This window comes from Camelina sativa, chromosome 17 (genome assembly GCF_030686135.1).
Source record: "Camelina sativa cultivar CO46 ecotype springtype chromosome 17, ASM3068613v1".
Taxonomy (NCBI): Eukaryota; Viridiplantae; Streptophyta; class Magnoliopsida; order Brassicales; family Brassicaceae; genus Camelina; species Camelina sativa.
The window spans coordinates 20,472,390-20,490,217 of NC_141896.1; the positions used below are offsets into that span (position 1 = coordinate 20,472,390).

The following is a 17,828-nucleotide window of genomic DNA, read 5'->3' on the forward strand; positions in this document are numbered from 1 at the left end:
CTCCACCACACTCGTGCATCACCTGACAAGTAGTACACTGCCAAATCCACCCTGAACTGGTGAGGACACCAAAGCGATTGGAAAAGATCCTCCATCCGCTCTCTCCACTCATCCACTACACTCGGATCCGCACCTTCCGAGAAAGACCCCGCTCCCACTCGGTTCAGCTGCACCATCATCTGCACATACTGAGCGTCCACTACCTCGGCCCCCGGCTGCACATTTGCCTGCAAACCCGCCACAGACTGCACCGCTGGAACCTGCCCATCAACCACTGGCGGCACTACTGGAACCTGCCCACCAACCACTGGCGGCACTACTGGAACCTGCCCACCAACCACTGGCAGCACTACTGCTGGAAGCCGCTCCAAAACCTGAGCTAGCAAGCCCATCAAGACATCCTCCTTGCCTGGAGCACCCTCCGCTGCAACCCTCACACCCGGAGCATCACCATGACCGACACCGGGCCCATCCGCCCTGCCGTCACCCAAACCAGCCTGGTCTCCAGACACACTAGGATGAACCTGTGACTCCACTACCTCCTCACTGGCCATGCTCTGGGTCACACTCTCACTGGCCTTAGGAACCTGACCTCGTCCCCGACCACGTCCACGACCACGACCACGTCCACGACCCCGACCACGACCGCAACCAACAGCATCCCCACCTCTAACCATCTGTATCACCAAGAACAGAAGGCTAAGCAACAAATAATTCTAAACACACAAGAACACAACTCACCGTGGAATCACAAAGGTAGGCTCGAAGAGGATGTTCTAGGACCTCATGCCACACACAATTGACTATCACACACAATTAACTCTAGCATGAAATCCTAACATTAACAGCAAAAACACAGTGAACCCTAGTCCTAGAACCGTAAGGGCTCTGATACCAAAATGAAACAACCCTTCCCATTATTTTTTTTTAATATAATTCATTAGTGATCCTATACCCACTAACATCCTAGCAAAAATCAGCAACAGCGGAAAACAAAACAATTCCATTAAACCAACAAGAATCCAACAATAACATTCCAATAACCAACAATGCAATAATCCAAACCAACAATGAAATAACAAAGTTCCAACATCCTACAATGTTCTATCAACTCAACACTTGCAACCTAACAATAGCTAGACCACAATCAATCAAGCCTCTAGATCATCCTCCTCCTCATCGTCTTTGATTCCACGATCACACTTTGTCTTTACCTGCACACCACAAACAACAATTGAGATGCGTAAGTATTATCATAAATACTTAGTGAGACAGTCCTCCCATCTACTAGGTTATACACACAAGCATTTGAGACTTTCATGTTTAAGCAAACAAACAAACACACAACAATACATCAAACCAGGAAAACAAGTCTCGGATAAGACTAGTGTCGACCGATGCTACATCGGTGTCGATCGATGCTTGCACGACATGGTGTCGACCGATGCTACACAGTTTCGATCGATGCTTGCACGACATGGTGTCGACCGATGCTACACAGTGTCGATTGATGCCTCTTCTGCAGACGCGGACTGCACGAACACGAACGTCGATCCTCCGTTTCAAATCATCTCGAAACCGTCTCAAACTCACCCAAACACCTCGGGAACCTATGGTAAACACGAAAACAACGAACCCAAGCAAGCAAACACCACAAGCAACAAAGAACAACCCAAACAAAAGAGATCTCATGCTTAATTAGATCAACCATGGTCAAGCACTCACCTCTTTTACAGGAAGATTGGGTTGAGAAACGGTGGAAACAACACCTTAGGAACCTTCTCCTTCGCTCCCAGCAACAGCTCTCCCTTCTCCAGCCACAGATCCTTCCAAAAACGCCAAGAACAGACCCAGAAACTCACAGAAACACTATCCAATGCTTTCTCTCCTTTTTTTCTCTTTTCTCACTTAACGGCGACAAACAAAACTCTCAAAACCCTTAATTTATCGTTTCTTCACTTATAAATGCGATTTAGGGATTTCTAATTGAACCAAACCAAACCAAACAGCAATCAAAACAAACCCGACCAAACCGTAACACATGGTGTCGATCGACACTCAGACCAAAAACACAATATTTGGTTCGCGGATATTACAGCTGTATATGATATGTGAATGTTAAATCGATTACACTATTTATAGGCTGGAAACAGTCAAGCTAAACGTTTTTTACTTTTACGTTTAGAACAACAAAAATCTATATAAAATATTTTAAAATCTTATTTATTTTTCAGTTAATGCATATACAGTATGTTTGAATCTATATGGATGATTCGATTTGGATAATGAATTAATTGTCTAGATTTTGCAATTCCTATTAAACCGATAAGAGTAAATCTATAAGCTTGGTTTTAGAAATAATCCCTAAATTTTAGATTTTTGGTAAACTAATTGCTGATTTATTTCAAGATTTCTTAAAATAAATAATCTGTTTAAATTAAAGTTAATTTATTTTCATATATACTATTCAAATTTAATTAGATATAGTTGTCATAGAAATCTTAAATGATAAGTTTTATTAATTGCGAAAATCTCTTATTATTTTATAAAAATTTAATTACTATATAAAATTCAAGGAATTGTTAATATAAATAATTTCGTTTTTATTATAATATTTAAAATTTTCGTTTTGTAATCTTATTGGCTGTATTTTTTATATATAGATGTCAAATATTTGAATTTATTATTTGTAATTAATATAGTTTCATAAAATATAGAAATGTATTATTTATAGTTAATATAGTTTCATAAAATAAAGAGTTAATCATTTAGTCTTTAATAATTGTTACCATTGTTTTAGGAAATTTTAATTTGTTTTTGAAAATTATGTAGGCAAGTAGATCTGTTTGGCAACATGGATATATGCTATAGTTTTTGTTTTTTTTTTTTATCCCTATGTGTACTCTCCAATTAATAGTATAGATTTATCGATTCGAAATTGTATATTTTAGTCCAACAGTTTAAAAATTAGTAGTAAGAGATTTGGTATAACATTTATAACGCGTACTTATATCAGTTGGGCATTTGATACAAATTATTTCATATCTATTACAAATTGTTATAAGATTTTAATACTATAAATTAGATAATATATACCTGCAAATTTATATATTATAAATAATTACTTATTTTGTAGCTTCGACATCTTGATTTTTATTGTTTTCGCATACTCTTCTTTTCTCAGATTAGTGATCTAGAATACCAAGTCTACTAAGTGATTTCGAATTCAAACCTTTTTAGTTATAAAGTGAAAGTTAGCATTAGCCAATCCACATAATGTTTCTTGCATATCGGAATATGGGTTCTAGGCATAATATAAAAGTATAGCAACATTTCATATGGTTCAGGCGGTATATACATGATGCTAGAGTTTGAGTATGAAAAAATGTTTCACAAATAGTTTGGGTTATTTTGGTCATTTTACCGTCTATGTCTCTCTCTATCCATTCTCAATATCAGTTTAACCTTGGAAAAAAGCAGTGAAGGTTCAAGTATAGAGGAGTTAGCTTCAGGTTTTGTTAAGCATGAAGTGCAAAATGGTAGACAAGCTTCCTTTTGGTTTGACGATTGGTCACCACTTGCGCGTCTGTTTGAGATGACTGGGCATAGAGGCTACATTGATATGGGTATAAATCTTCTAGCAAGAAAATGCTGTGGAGACACATCGACGACACCCACCATACAAATAATCTCAATCAAATTGAGACAGTACTTGCAGGCTTGAGATCCAAAGGCTTACAAAAGGCCGAGGTTATTGTGTTATGGAAAGGTCATGGAGATCGATTCAACACGAAACCTGGAACGCCATACGCGAAACAAATGCCAAGGTGGGATGGTATAAAGGCATTTTTGTTCAAGCATGCTACACCTAAATGCTCTGTTCTGGTTTGGCTTACAATTAAAAAACGTATATCAACCAGGGATATAATGCTCAAATGGAATATTGGTATCGATTCTTCTTGTGTCTTCTGTCATGAGCCGGTGGAAAACCGGAGTCACCTGTTTTTCACTTGTCAGTACTCGAAGGAGATCTAGTCTGTGAACGAATGTGTAACGTTTGGTTCTCAAAACTCGCCTGATAACTTAGTCAATACTAGTGAGATATCTTCTGCAATATTTTCGGGAGATCAAATTTGATTTGTAAGTCTTTATATACTCTGTAATCGTTTGGAGGAATAATCAAGCAAATACAAATTTGATTTGTAAGTCTTTATATAAGTTGCTCTATCAAAAATTCTCAGCAAGATGGGATAACGCAACTGAGGTAATCATGGATCAGCCGCTGGGGAAGGACTGTCTTTTCTTTGCGAGATACGTCTTTCAATTAACTGTTCACAGTATTTGGAAAGAAAGAAATAGTAGATGACAAGGCGAGGCTCCATCCTCTGCTAGCCAACTGATCCGCTCTCTTGGTAAACAAGTATGCAATAGGATCACCTCTATTTGGGAGCAAGGCAATCGACGATACGATGGATGTATGCGAATGTGGCTGGCTACAAGATACGATACCGGCTAAATTGTCTCGTTTCTTTTTAGGTTCACTTAGCGTTTTGTACTGAAATTCTTTAGAACAAACGCGTATGTAAAAAAAAAAAAAAAAAAGAAACAATATTAGATTTTACGTTTTGTACTGAACCGTAATCGATTTGGTTGGATTAGATTAGCATAATTTGATACGCAATATCATATCCACCTAATCGTTCTCGCCTTTGCTTCTCTCTAATGTCTACTTATACATTAGAGATATCGTTTGTTAAGACAATGGTAGTTGAGAATTGGTTTTCCAAGGGCACAAACAAAGAATCAATAGCATTGCTTGGCAAAATCTTACACAATCGCTTGAAACATAGCAAACGACATCCACAAGGGATTTACAATACACTAATACACAACATGTATAGATTTGTGTTTAAAACAACAATCACCAAAAGAAAAAAAAAGAAAAATTGACCAGAAAACGAAAACCAAAAGACAACAAACGAGTTTGCTTGGTGTTTAAAAGCCAACGTTTAAGATAATAAAGAAAACAACCCAAAGTTTGTCAAGCTAGTACATTAAGATCCTTGAAGAAATACATAAAACATAATTATATAGAGGCAATAGTTTCGACGTGTTCGGGTGAGATGGAGACGTAAGATTGCCCTGCGATCCGGTAACGGCGCCTAAACTCTTCATCGTCTGCAATTCCTAGTAGCCTAACTCTTCTCATGTCTTTTCTATCAACATTGTAGTAGAAAATGTAGTATGGTTGAACATCATTTGAAAGGCGTTTTGGTGCAAAAATGATTTCACCAGCTTTGTTAGAGCCCGGGGAAGTGATATTCCTACCCATCCCCAAAGAGAAAGGAAGCTCAAATGTTTGCTGGGACCAATCATGTGTCGTCGCATCTTCTAGTATCCATAAATCAAAACTATGGAAATCAGCATGAGGGTGTCTTGCAATGGATGCTAGCTTGCCTTTGTATTTTATGAGAATAGATTCACCCTCCCAGCAAACAACAGCCATAGGCGCTTTGATAAAGCTCAGCCTCTCATACCTAACATCAAAACACACAATCACCGGATTTGTAGTTCGGGTTGGGGTCCAAGCAGCATAATACACAAAACCATTGATACATATTGAGTTGGTAACAGTGAAATGAGGCGGGCTGGTGAACGTATTGCGTGTCCATGAAGATTCTCCTCCTCCAAGTGTTAAAACCTCGTACACTAGAATATCAATATCTTCGATCTTTTTCGTCTTTGCTTTGTTCTCGTCGCCGAAGACCATCTCCACCGTTCGTTGTCACCGGAGTCTCCAATTCTTCAATCTCCATGGATCCAAGATACCAATGGCTGCTTTCGCTATTAATCTTTTGAATCTCTGTGGCGTTGTATTTATTAATCTCCATGGATCCAAGAGTGAGAGTTTTGTTTTACAGCTCTTCTTGTCACTTTGATTCAGTTTTGACATATTGAATGAGAATTTGAGAATATTGTTTAATAAATTATGTTTGGTTTTGTTCTAACAATGTATATTCTTTGATGAATCACATGTCTAAAGTGGATGGGTGTTATGCGAAGTCAGCAGATATCAACATCAAAATTGTTGCATACCAAGTATTTGTTATAATGTCATTGGGAACAAAGTAGTTGGTAAAAAGTAAGAAATTTCGTTGTTGTCGTTGATTTTGATATCTTCAACTTCTTTGGTTTGTAGTTCGTCGGTTACAAATTTTAAGGTATAGGGAAGCACAACACACTGATTTATACTTGGAACGCGCCAAGTCAACGCTTTTCTCTTCAATCTTATTAACAAATTTATATCTTACAATGATACAATTTTGTCTCAGCCCTCACTCAACCTATTCTACCCAATAAGATTGATCCCGACTAAGAATGAATCTAAGCCTCTCTCTTTTCTATCTAAACACACACCTGTGTAGATCTAAGAGAATAAAACTAACCCTCTCTCTTTTCCATCTAAACTCTCACCAGTGTAGATCTAAGAAAAAGTAACACAATTCTCTGCGCACTTAATCACCTCCCTGATTAACGTCACAGAGAACTGGGAACACACCTTCTAAGTCTTTTCTTTGTGGCTTCGAAGTTTACAAACTTATCAATATTCTAGAGTGCTCAAATTGGCTCTTGGCCTACTCCTAGAATATATATACAAAACTTGAGAAACCCTAGAAGGAGAATCTCCAAGTATCACGGGATACCGAAACCGATTGCTACTCAACCTTATCTTTTCCTTATTTGCTGTAGAGAATATTTTTCATATCTCCAAAAAAAAGAAACTACTTACTTCCCAAGCTTATCCTTTCCTTATTTAGTGCAGAGAATATACTTCATATCTCCAAGTAAAATATGGTTTCTATCTTCAATGTCAAGCCATCAGCCTTCCTCGACACATCATCACATCCACTCATGTCTTGCCACGTCAGCTCACGCATCCATGTCAGCAACTCAGGCGTCTGTGATCTGATTCAGCTTCCTGATTGGCACAACGCTCTGTTTGGCACAACGACTTGTTCCTCACAACGAGTTGTTCCAGAACCTGCATTTACAATCTGTCCCTTTTTGACTGAGTTTGATACCCAAGCATCTCTCTGGTTCAACCTGAAAAGACACTTCAACAATCACAAGCCAAAAATAGAACAAGCAACAACTAGAAAACACAACAATCATTATCTAGCAAAATCAATCAACAGCTTGTTCAAACTGAACTATGATTAAGAACCTAAAACCCAGCAGCACAGCGAAAACCATGTTCTTAATAGTTCTCTAATCAGACTTAATTAATTGGCATGTTCTCAATCATTAACAACATAAAATCAATAACCACCACCAACCTAAGATCAACCAATTAATCCATTAAGTTTCCCCCATAAACAATGATTTTCCCCTAAACCAAGTAGCTACAAGGATTCTCCCCATAAGTATAGAACTCCTTATCATTAGGCGTTGATTAGAATCATATCAAAAACCAGAACCAGAATCATTCATCCCCAGCTTGAGTGATCAACTAATTCAAAAACAGACATATGTATCACAACAATATATTGAGTTATGGGAATCACTTACCTGCTAACAGTGCTTCCATCCTTAAGCATTGTGATGATCACCCTCATCGCCTATTGAAACAGCTTCATGTTTGTAGGCATTTTGACTCTCCTTGCAACCACAACTGGATGTTGGGCAATAGGACGCTGATAGTCGAGAATTTGAACAGCAAGTAGCTCTTTGATCAAATCACAGTGTGAATGTGACCATACACAAGCTTTGCAGGAAAAAACAACACCTTGTGTATTATGTTCTACACTTTCAAACCTCTGCTTCACTAATCAGATGAGCTAAGCAAATACCACTTCTCTAATTTGTCATTTGTAGGGAACTTGAACCTATGATCATCTATTAACTCAACTGTCTTCAGTCTCACATGTCTGGCACCAGCCTAGCCATTTACTTCACCAAAATCAAGCAGAGAGTTGATCGTACATGTGAGACTCCAAATGCATCGTTCCTCACAAGAACATCCACTGTTTTGATCAAACCCCGACAGTTGACAAATTAGCCCATAAATCTCATATACCTTTGGTTATCTCAAACACAGTTTTCAGCACCCTAGCAGCTTCAAACATCCTCATACTCTATCATTGGAACCAAACACAAAAGTTCGTTCTTCAATGGATGTATCACGATCCTAAAACAAAGTATCACACACCTCTATTTTCATTGCAGATAACATGTCTCATCATAATCATATGCACCTGTAGATCTCCTGTCACTCTTTTGTTGACTCCACGACACGGAAGTATCGACACACTTCTACAGATTCTCTCTTAACTCAAGAAGATATCTTTTTGGTGATACAGATGATACTGCACACGTCAAACAGTTGTTGGGACATAGACACCTGCTCCGTAGCACAATCCATCTTCTGGTAAGAGTCCCTTGCATCAAAAACTCTGATCAAAGATGAAACTCAAATGAACAACCACCGTTGTACAAACATGAAATAACAACTTGCAAGCACAATCTTCTGTCTAGGAACACTCATCAGCCTCTGGTACAGGTAGCTTCATTCCTTTGCATCATGAAACCGACATTATACTCATTTATAGATTCAGATCCAATATCAGTCGTTTGATTCGCCTTCAGACACGTGAAAACTCAACAACAATCCCCTAAAGCACTTTCACAACCCACAGAGTTAGATGAACACACAGCTCTATGATCCTACTTCCATGATCAATGATGTCAGACCCTTGATCCATTGCTGCTTTCTGGAGTTGACCTCTTAGAGATTCATGATCATTCCTATGAGCTGAAACAAATGAGCTTAAACTTGAAATATGTAACACACACAGCAGTGCACACTTGTTAAAAACATACAAACATTTTTTATCAACAATATTTACAATCAGCCTCATGTTTCAGCAATCAATCATATAAATTTAACTACAAAACATTGATTATACAACACATTTTTTTCTTTTCAGCCTTTTATACACACCTTCAGACATCCAAACATAGTTAATCACAGGAAGTGAGGGAACCAGAAAAGCAATACACCATCAAGAGCACTTGTATATTAATTTTTACTTCTTAGAGTAAGAGACTTTCATACCTTGAGATATGTTTTGTGATGTGTGCCAACCACTTGTTCAAAACTTCACCAAAAACTACCAAAACCTTTTGTGAATCTTCAAAGAACAGCTCTATGGTCATGCCTTTGATTCTGGCATGCCTTTGATTCTCATGGTTCACCATCAACGTGAAGTAGGCAGCTGGAATTTCCTTTCGAGAATGCATTGACAGGAGTGTATCAAGTAGGCTTGGGCAAAATACTCGGATCCGAAGATCTGATCCGAACCCGATCTAGAAAACCCGATCTGAACCCGTATCCGAAATTGTAAAATATCCAAACGGGTTCTAAATCTCTAAATCCAAAAACCCGAACCCGAAACCGATCCGAGCCGAAATCCGAACGGGTATCCAAATATACCCACATTATTAATATGTAGTAGTAATATATTAGTAATATTTATAATTTTAATAATATAAGTGTCAAAATATTCAGATTTTTAGATATTTTCGATAATTTGAAGTATTTAAACTTTTTATTAGTAAATTTGAGTAAAAAATACTCTAAATTTTTAGATAATTTGCGTATTATTGAATAATTTAGAACTTAAATTTTGAATTTTGTGAACTTTGGGTAATCCGAATCCGAACCCTATATACCCGAACGAAACCCGATCCAAATCGGAAGTGTAGAAATATCCGAACGGGTCCTATACCTCTAAACCCAAAAATCCAAAATACCCAAACCAAACCCGAACAGGTACCCGAACGGGAACTATCAAGTCATCTTTTTTTTTTTTTTTTTTTTTTTTTTTTTTACTTCGCATGATACACTACCTTAGAGCTTAGATCCAACAGACATGAATGATTTTCATAGTTTGATGATATGAACGATCTTCTGCTGACTTCTCAACGGCGGATATTTGTGCATTTTCTTGTTATTATTCTCCAGGGCTCTGTTGCAGACGTACCAGCCACATAACTCTGTTTTTTTTTTTTTTTAATAACAAACAACTGATACTTCTTTGAGAATGAAATGCATAATAATGCCACTCCTCAGCTCTTTGACCTCCTCCTTCACGAAAACGTTTTACGAGATCCCCACTATGAATTGGCATGACATGCACTTGTTTTCCACTGAATTTTTGTTTAAACAGAGTGTTGATCTTTTACACATTCTAAGAATTCCATGGCCTGTTCTGATGCATGTCCCTGTATCTGATCAACACAACTCACATAACATATTAGATCTCATAAACACCAATGGTTTTTCTCAGAATCAAGTGTTGATCCAAGTCCAATGGTTTTGTAAACAAACCAACAATTTGCAAATCCGTACTCTGATGTTCTATTACTATCAGTTTCTCCACAACTAATCTATGAATAAACTAATATTCAGGATCCTGTAATTGTAATTTTAGTATGTGATACATGATCTACAACAATATTAACAAACAATCGATTATCCCACAAAACTGAAGTAAGGTCTAAGAATGTATTGTACGCTGTTCTCAATTGTTTGATCCTCATCAGGTGATTGAAACAGGTTTCCAAGGCATTAACCTCATATTCAACAATTAAACGAGGTACCTTAACAAGCTTTTGAGCGTAGCAGAAGATCAAATTTGTTCTTAGAAGGCAACTGCAGCCAGTTGATCCTTCACGGTGATAGAGCAATATTTTGTCAAGGTTCTATCGGCTCCTTTTGTAAAATTCAGCCCTATGTTACATGTGCCTTTGACATACTTGACTATCCTTTCAGCCGCTCGCATGTGTGATACGATTCATACAATCTCTTGATAGATCATTTCCAACTCTCAAGGGTGTGGCTTCATCTCCACTTCTCTTTAACTCTCATGCACTGATCAAACCTTTGGCATACTTGCATTGGTATATGAATACTTCATCATATGTCTGACGAATGTTTAATCGCAGATTAAGAACCTTACAGTTGCTCCAAGTAAACAGTCTTCTGAAAGAAACCATTCCTAGCAATGCCGCTAACATCCATCTAATGCAGCATGAGGTTATGTACACAAGTAATCTCTATCAGGTTTCTGATTACCTCGTGCTGAAGTGAAGGTGATGTGTCTAGTGAACTCTCCTTACAGATTTGTACGACCAATCATGCCTTGTTCTCCACAACTTGTCCAACTTATGTTTTCCACAATCGTGACTCACAGACAACAGAGTTCCTTCAGCACAATGAATTCATCAGCCAAGCACTGACCTACAATAACATCTATAGATCTAGTAGCCACCTCTGAATCCTTCCAGCAGCTTCTTGATGGAAGTGATTCTCACAATTTTCTGAGTGCTACAGCTTACACTTGACAACAGCTAGTAAATACACTTCTTCTCAGATCATGTCTCTAGACATCATAAAACACTGCTGATTGAACTCTTTTGCTTGTGGATTGGATGACTTCGATATATAACAGCTATTATCAGAGCGCTGACCTTGGATTCAAATATTGTCGCGCTCATCAACCACCTGACATCTTTCCTTGGTGAAGGTAACATCTAAACCCTCGTCACACAACTGACTGATGCTAATCTGATTGGCTTTTAGACCATTGACAAGGTAGACAGATTCCATAGTGGGCTGGTCTTCATCCCCAAAAGTGACCTTGTCAGTTGAGCCTTCTTCAAAGTTGTATAGCCTTCCTTGATTCACAGTCATGTACCTTGAACAACCATAGTGCTTCAATACAACAGTATGTTGACCATCAACAGTGTGAACAACATAACAGTTCATGTCACGCTTCTTTATGTTTACTCGCCTGTATCATCGAACATTTTGTGACACTCCTTCAGATACGTGAGTGGTATAATACAATCCAGACACTTGAAACAGGCAGCTTTGTGGAGGCTCTGAATTGCATAATAACAGCGACATGTTCTTTTGTTAATATCTCTGACACTCCACATTCTTGCCTCAACTTCTGATCTTGTCTTTTCTTTCATCGATTTGAGGTGTAGACCATTGTTAATTGTGGTACTTGAAGATCCACTATAACAATACATATCATTTTTCTTAATGAAGACTTGATTGCCTCTTCTTCCAACATTGTGGAACTTCTTCTGGCTTAATAGTTGACTTACACGATTCTTAAATCTGTAGCAATCAAACTTAATATGACCAATCACACCACAATACCAACAACGACGCAGTTTCCCTCTCAGGTTGTTCACAACAATCATCTGTTTAGTCTTCTGCAGGTTGAACTCAGACGCTCGTTTGATAGCACCACCTCTATTTTGCAGCACTATTGACCCATTCACTACACTTGTGTCACCACTTGAGTTTCCTCCATGGTTCTTCATACCACAATTTGCAATCATAGTACCCTTGTGAGTGACCAGCCGCTTGTCCAGATCTTTTGCTCATTTACTCAACCTCTTGTTAATCTTTAGCCGATCTTCAAGACGTTGTCTCAACAAAGACGTAATAACTTTCTCCTCATACAACAATTTCTCAAGTGTGAAGACTCTATAGAGCAGCTCTTTCTTCTCATACACCAGATCATAATTCTCCTTCTTCTGTAGTTACAGATCCTTAGACATAGCAATGACTTGTTTCTCAATAGATAAGCCAGCCACATCATCCTTAGGCTTCAAAACAGACTTCTGATTCTCATCATCTTCTTTGGCTGAATCAATATCACTTCATGTCAAACAAGATTTCGTATGAACTCAGCCTTGACGGTTGTAATACTTCAACACGCTTCTTCTTTCAAGTCTAGAACATTCTGATTGGAAGTGTCCATAACCTTGATATTCAGAACTCTGAGATTCTTTCTCTGCATCAGATCTGGATGATGAAGATTGATGCTGACGTTGTACACCCTTCAGACTTCTGAACTGCTTCTTAATCAGTACTCCCTCATTACCTGAAACAGACGTCTAAGTTTCTACAGTCTTCAGAGTGAATGATTCCTCAGCCTTCTGATCGTTCTTTCTCATTTGCAGTTCATATGTCTGAATTAATTTCACACACTGATCAACCTTCTGTTCATCAGAACTTAAAGCACCTTTACCATCAGATTTGTGAGAAAGATATCCATGTGATAAGCTTCTGAGATTTTTTTTGACAAACCTCTTATCCTTATATACCTTCTTCAGCACTACAACTTCCTGACAAGGGGAACTTAGTTGATTGTTGAAATGACAGGATGGTGATACATCATATTTTTCCTTCTTCACCCTTCTGGTTTCCTCAAAGAAGGCTTCCAAAATATCCCAAGCTTCTTATGCCGACGTACACTCTTGTACCATCGCGAACAGATCCATCGGCAAGCAGCTGAAAATAGTAGATAACGCTTCAGCGTTCTCTTTTTCCTTTAACTTCTCCTCAGCCGTCCATAGATTACAGGGTTTTATTACAGTTTCTCCTCTCATGTTAGTAAGTGTTGGAAGTGACCATCCATCTTCAACAGCGAACCAGGCTTCCATATCATGACTTTGAATCATCTGTCTGATTTGTGCTTTCCAATCATCATACTACTCAGCGTCAAGCATCAACAGATTGTTTTCATCAACGAACTATTGTGGATTCTCCATACCTCGTCTCAAGATCTCACCTGTTGAAAGAATAAACAATTCTTTTATCAGGTGTCTGCTCTGCTACCAATTGTTAAGGTATAGAGAAGCACAACACACTGATTTATACTTGGAACGCGCCAAGTCAACACTTTTCTCTTCAATCTATTAACAAAATTTATCTCCTACAATGATACAATTTTGTCTCGGCCCTTACTCAACCTATTCTACCCAATAGGATTGATCCCGACTAAGAATGAATCTAAGCCTCTCTCTTTTCTATCTAAACACACACATGTGTAGATCTAAGAGAATAAAACTAACCCTCTCTACTTTTCCATCTAAACTCTCACCAGTGTAGATCTAAGAAAAAGTAAAACAATCCTCTGCGCACTTAATCACCTCCCTGATTAACGTCACAGAGAACTAAGAACACACCTTCTAAGCCTTTTCTTTTTGGCTTCGAAGTTTACAAACGTATCAATATTCTAGAGTGTTCAAATTGACTCGTGACCTACTCCTAAAATATATATACACGACTTGAGAAACCCTAGAAGGCGAATCTCCAAGTATCACGGGATAAGGAAACCGATTGCTGCTCAACCTTATCCTTTCCTTATTTGTTGTAGAGAATATTCTTCAAATCTCCAAGTAAAAGGAAACTGCTTACTTCTCAAGCTTATCCTTTCCTTATTTTGGTGCAGAGAATATTCTTCATATCTCCAATTAAAATCTCGTTTCTATTTTCAATGCCAAGTCATCAACCTTCCTCGACACATCATCACATCCACTCATGTCTTGCCACGTCAGCTCACACATCCATGTCAGCTACTCAGACGTTTGTGATCTGATGCATCTTCCTGATTGGCACAACGCTCTGTTTGGCACACGACTTGTTCTTCACAACGAGTTGTTCCAGAATCTGCATTTACAACAAAGTGGCTTAGTATTGTTGATGAGGCAAAGTATGGTGGTGGTGGTGGAGGATCTTCTGGTTCTAGTTATCCCTGTTTTGAGATTTTTTTGTATATTTAGGAATAGCTTCCTAAACTTCAAGAACACATTCCTAAACATTATGTAATGCTTCCTAAATATTATGAAATTCTTCCTAAATTCGGAGAAATGAATTTTTGAATCTTCTATTCATTTGGTGCCTTAATGTATCACAAATTACTCCAATATAATGAATTTTATGCACTTAATTGTTTTCAATCATTATGAGATTTATGCATCATCACTTTAAAATGTAATTCATATAATATTTCAACCATTATCATTATGAAAATCATCCTGAATTTCAAAGTCTCCTTGAATATTAATGTAACTTTCCAAAATTTGAATAATTGTGGTTCTAAATATATATTTTCGTGTGTTTTGCTTCAATGTGTCAAATATTATAGATTGCTCCATTAGTGAGGGAGGGGTAATGATTTCATTTTTGTGCATATTCTGATGTTTGGAAATCTAAACATTTTTTTATGAAAGTCATCATGAAGTTCAAGAAAATACTTTCTGAATTTCATAGAATTCTTCCCAATTTTCATACAATCCTTACTGAATTTCATCGAATTCTTCCCGAATTTCATACAATATTTTCTGAATTTCAATGATCAACCATATCAGAATTGGTGGCCTTATTACACATCAATTTGGTAATTCAAAAAGAGATAATCTATCAATATTCTAATACGTAGAAAAGCGGTAGAAACCGCAAAATGGATTTACTTTGTTAGCTAACCATAAAACAAATAGGTAATACATTTTTTTTCATTTACCACGATAGGAAAATATATTCAATTTGATCTTGCAATCGATATTTTCTAACATATAAACCTGGTTGATAAAAACAAATAAAAATATATATATATATATATTAATTATTAATTATATAGTAGGTTTCATAACAGTATTAAGAATTCTTATAAATATATATAAAAAAAATATATACTAGTAAAATCAGAAAAGGAATAAAATTTGTATAACTTTGTCATTTACATAAGATAGTTACGGTCTGGATGTAATCTGTTGCAAATAATTGATATGATACGGATTAGTGGAACAGGGAACACACACATCACACATAACCACACTCGGACGCCAAAAGAGATTAGTGGGAAGGATTCTTCAAAACTAAACACAACTACATTTAAGAATTTAACTAGTACTAATTGAAAGCATAAGTAGTGTTTTGCTAATTTCAAGAATCCCAACACAATGAGTATGTTTGAAGATATTACACAAAGGACCCCACATGCGTGCATGTGTTCTTCTTCTTCATCTTATTAATCTCGAGATTTTCAAATCTCTTTCCTGTTTTTTCCCCTTTTCACTTTCGATATGTAAAAAAATTTAAAGCAACCAATATAAAAGTTATTAACTCACTTTCTTTTTTCTCTTCTTAAGAAAAAAAAAAGAAATAAATTTGATATGAATAACTAATAATAATACTTCCTCCGTTTCAAAATATAGGATATTTTAGAGAAGTTTGTTGTTTCATAATATAGGATGTTTTCAAATTTCAATGCAACTTTTAAATTAATTTAGTAGTTTATATTATGCAGTATTGTTTCTGATTGGTTGAACTTATTAAAAGTAAAGTCTTTCTTAATCTGCGTGCTTTGCTTAAAACATCCTATATTTTGAAACGGAGGGAGTAATAAAGATATATAATATGGTTCCCTTCTCTTCTTACAATGTATATTCTCTCTCGTACAAAGCTACAAGAGCTGGTAACTTCTGCTTAGCTGTTCTTGTCTAGCTGGGTTTTTTTTGGGGTTGTGCTCTTTTCTTTTCATTTTTTTTTTTTTTGTCTTTTTCATTACTTTGTTGTTTGAATTTGGTGTTGCAGATAAGATATTTTTTGAGGCGGATTCTGGGGTTTTAGTGGTTTCGGTGAAGGGATCTATAGCACATCTGTGGGATTTTAGGTTACTTTCTGGGAAAAAGAAAAAGAAACGTATTGTGAGCTTACTAAATGTAGAGTAAGGAGGAGGCAGCTCAAGTGTTTGTTAAAATGTCTGAGTGAAAATCAACGGTGCATTGTTTCTTGTTCTTATGTTCCCTATACAGGTTTTTATATCTTTATAATTCCTCATGGTCTTTGTTATTTTGACTTTGAGTGCTTATTTCTCTTTTGTTTTCCAATCTCAATTATTTTTCAGATCAATGACTGTGATTCATTTTCTTGTTTTTTTATAACCAGACTGTTATTATAAGCAAACACACAGAAGTTAACAGAAGAAGGGTTGCAGCGTGCTGACAAGAGAATTGGCCTAATGAATGAGGTTCTAGCCGCAATGGATACAGTGAAGTATGATACTTTGGAACCTGATTTTTCTTTTTTGCATAGTTGGATGTTTGAGGCAATGTTTTAACTCACTAAACCAATATACTGTAGGTGTTATGCTTGGGAAAACAGTTTTCAGTCCAAGGTTCAAACTGTACGTGATGATGAATTATCTTGGTTCCGAAAAGCACAACTCCTGTCAGCGGTATGCCTTGAGTGCAGTGACTGTTATATTAATTGCTTCTATAGACTGTATGCTTAGTGTGCATAGTTGCCTTGGTCATGTACTGGTCGCTCTCCTGACAGTATGGTTGTATATAAAGACAAATCCAAGCTGCTCGTCTAATTAAATGCCTTTGACCATTTTGAGAATGGTATCCATCAAGAATCAAGATGTGTTGAGGGCATTTTCTCTACTTTTCTAGTTCAGTGAATATTGTTTCAGTTGTTGCGGCCATGTGTAGCAGCATTCTTTAACATATCTTGCATTAATGTGTTTCGATTTCCTCTTTGATGTTCATTTCTGACTCATTTTTTGGTCTTCTGTTTGTTCTGCAGTTCAATATGTTCATACTAAACAGCATTCCTGTCTTCTTGACTGTTGTTTCGTTTGGTGTGTTCTCATTGCTTGGAGGAGAGATCTGACACCTGCAAGAGCGTTTACGTCCCTTTCTCTATTCTCTCTGCTTCGTTTTCCTTTATTTATGCTTCCGAACATTATAACTCAGGTGACTTTCCTAAAATGTTTCTTGAACCTTGTATTCATGTCCAGGAATGAATACTGTGACATCAGTAGTAATGATTGCTTCTAATTGTTCTTTTTATATTTAACCTCTACCCCTTTTTCTCGACCAGTCATTGTCATAATTTTGTTTTGCAGATGCTGACCAAGTTTTACTTTTGTAGATGGTCAATGCTAATGTATCCT

General features: G+C 37.0%; 1 long non-coding RNA gene and 1 pseudogene across 1 annotated transcript; one reads left to right on the forward strand and one right to left on the reverse strand.

The window, feature by feature from the left end:
- Positions 1–5,086: 5,086 nt before the first annotated feature.
- LOC104759529 (F-box protein At1g30790 pseudogene) overlaps positions 5,087–17,828 on the reverse strand; it is a 59,842-nt pseudogene continuing 47,100 nt past the window's right edge.
- On the forward strand, positions 16,543–17,105 carry LOC147924093 (uncharacterized). Its single transcript, XR_015586621.1, has 3 exons — positions 16,543–16,683; positions 16,817–16,924; positions 17,012–17,105. It is a non-coding gene; the product is annotated as an uncharacterized LOC147924093 (long non-coding RNA).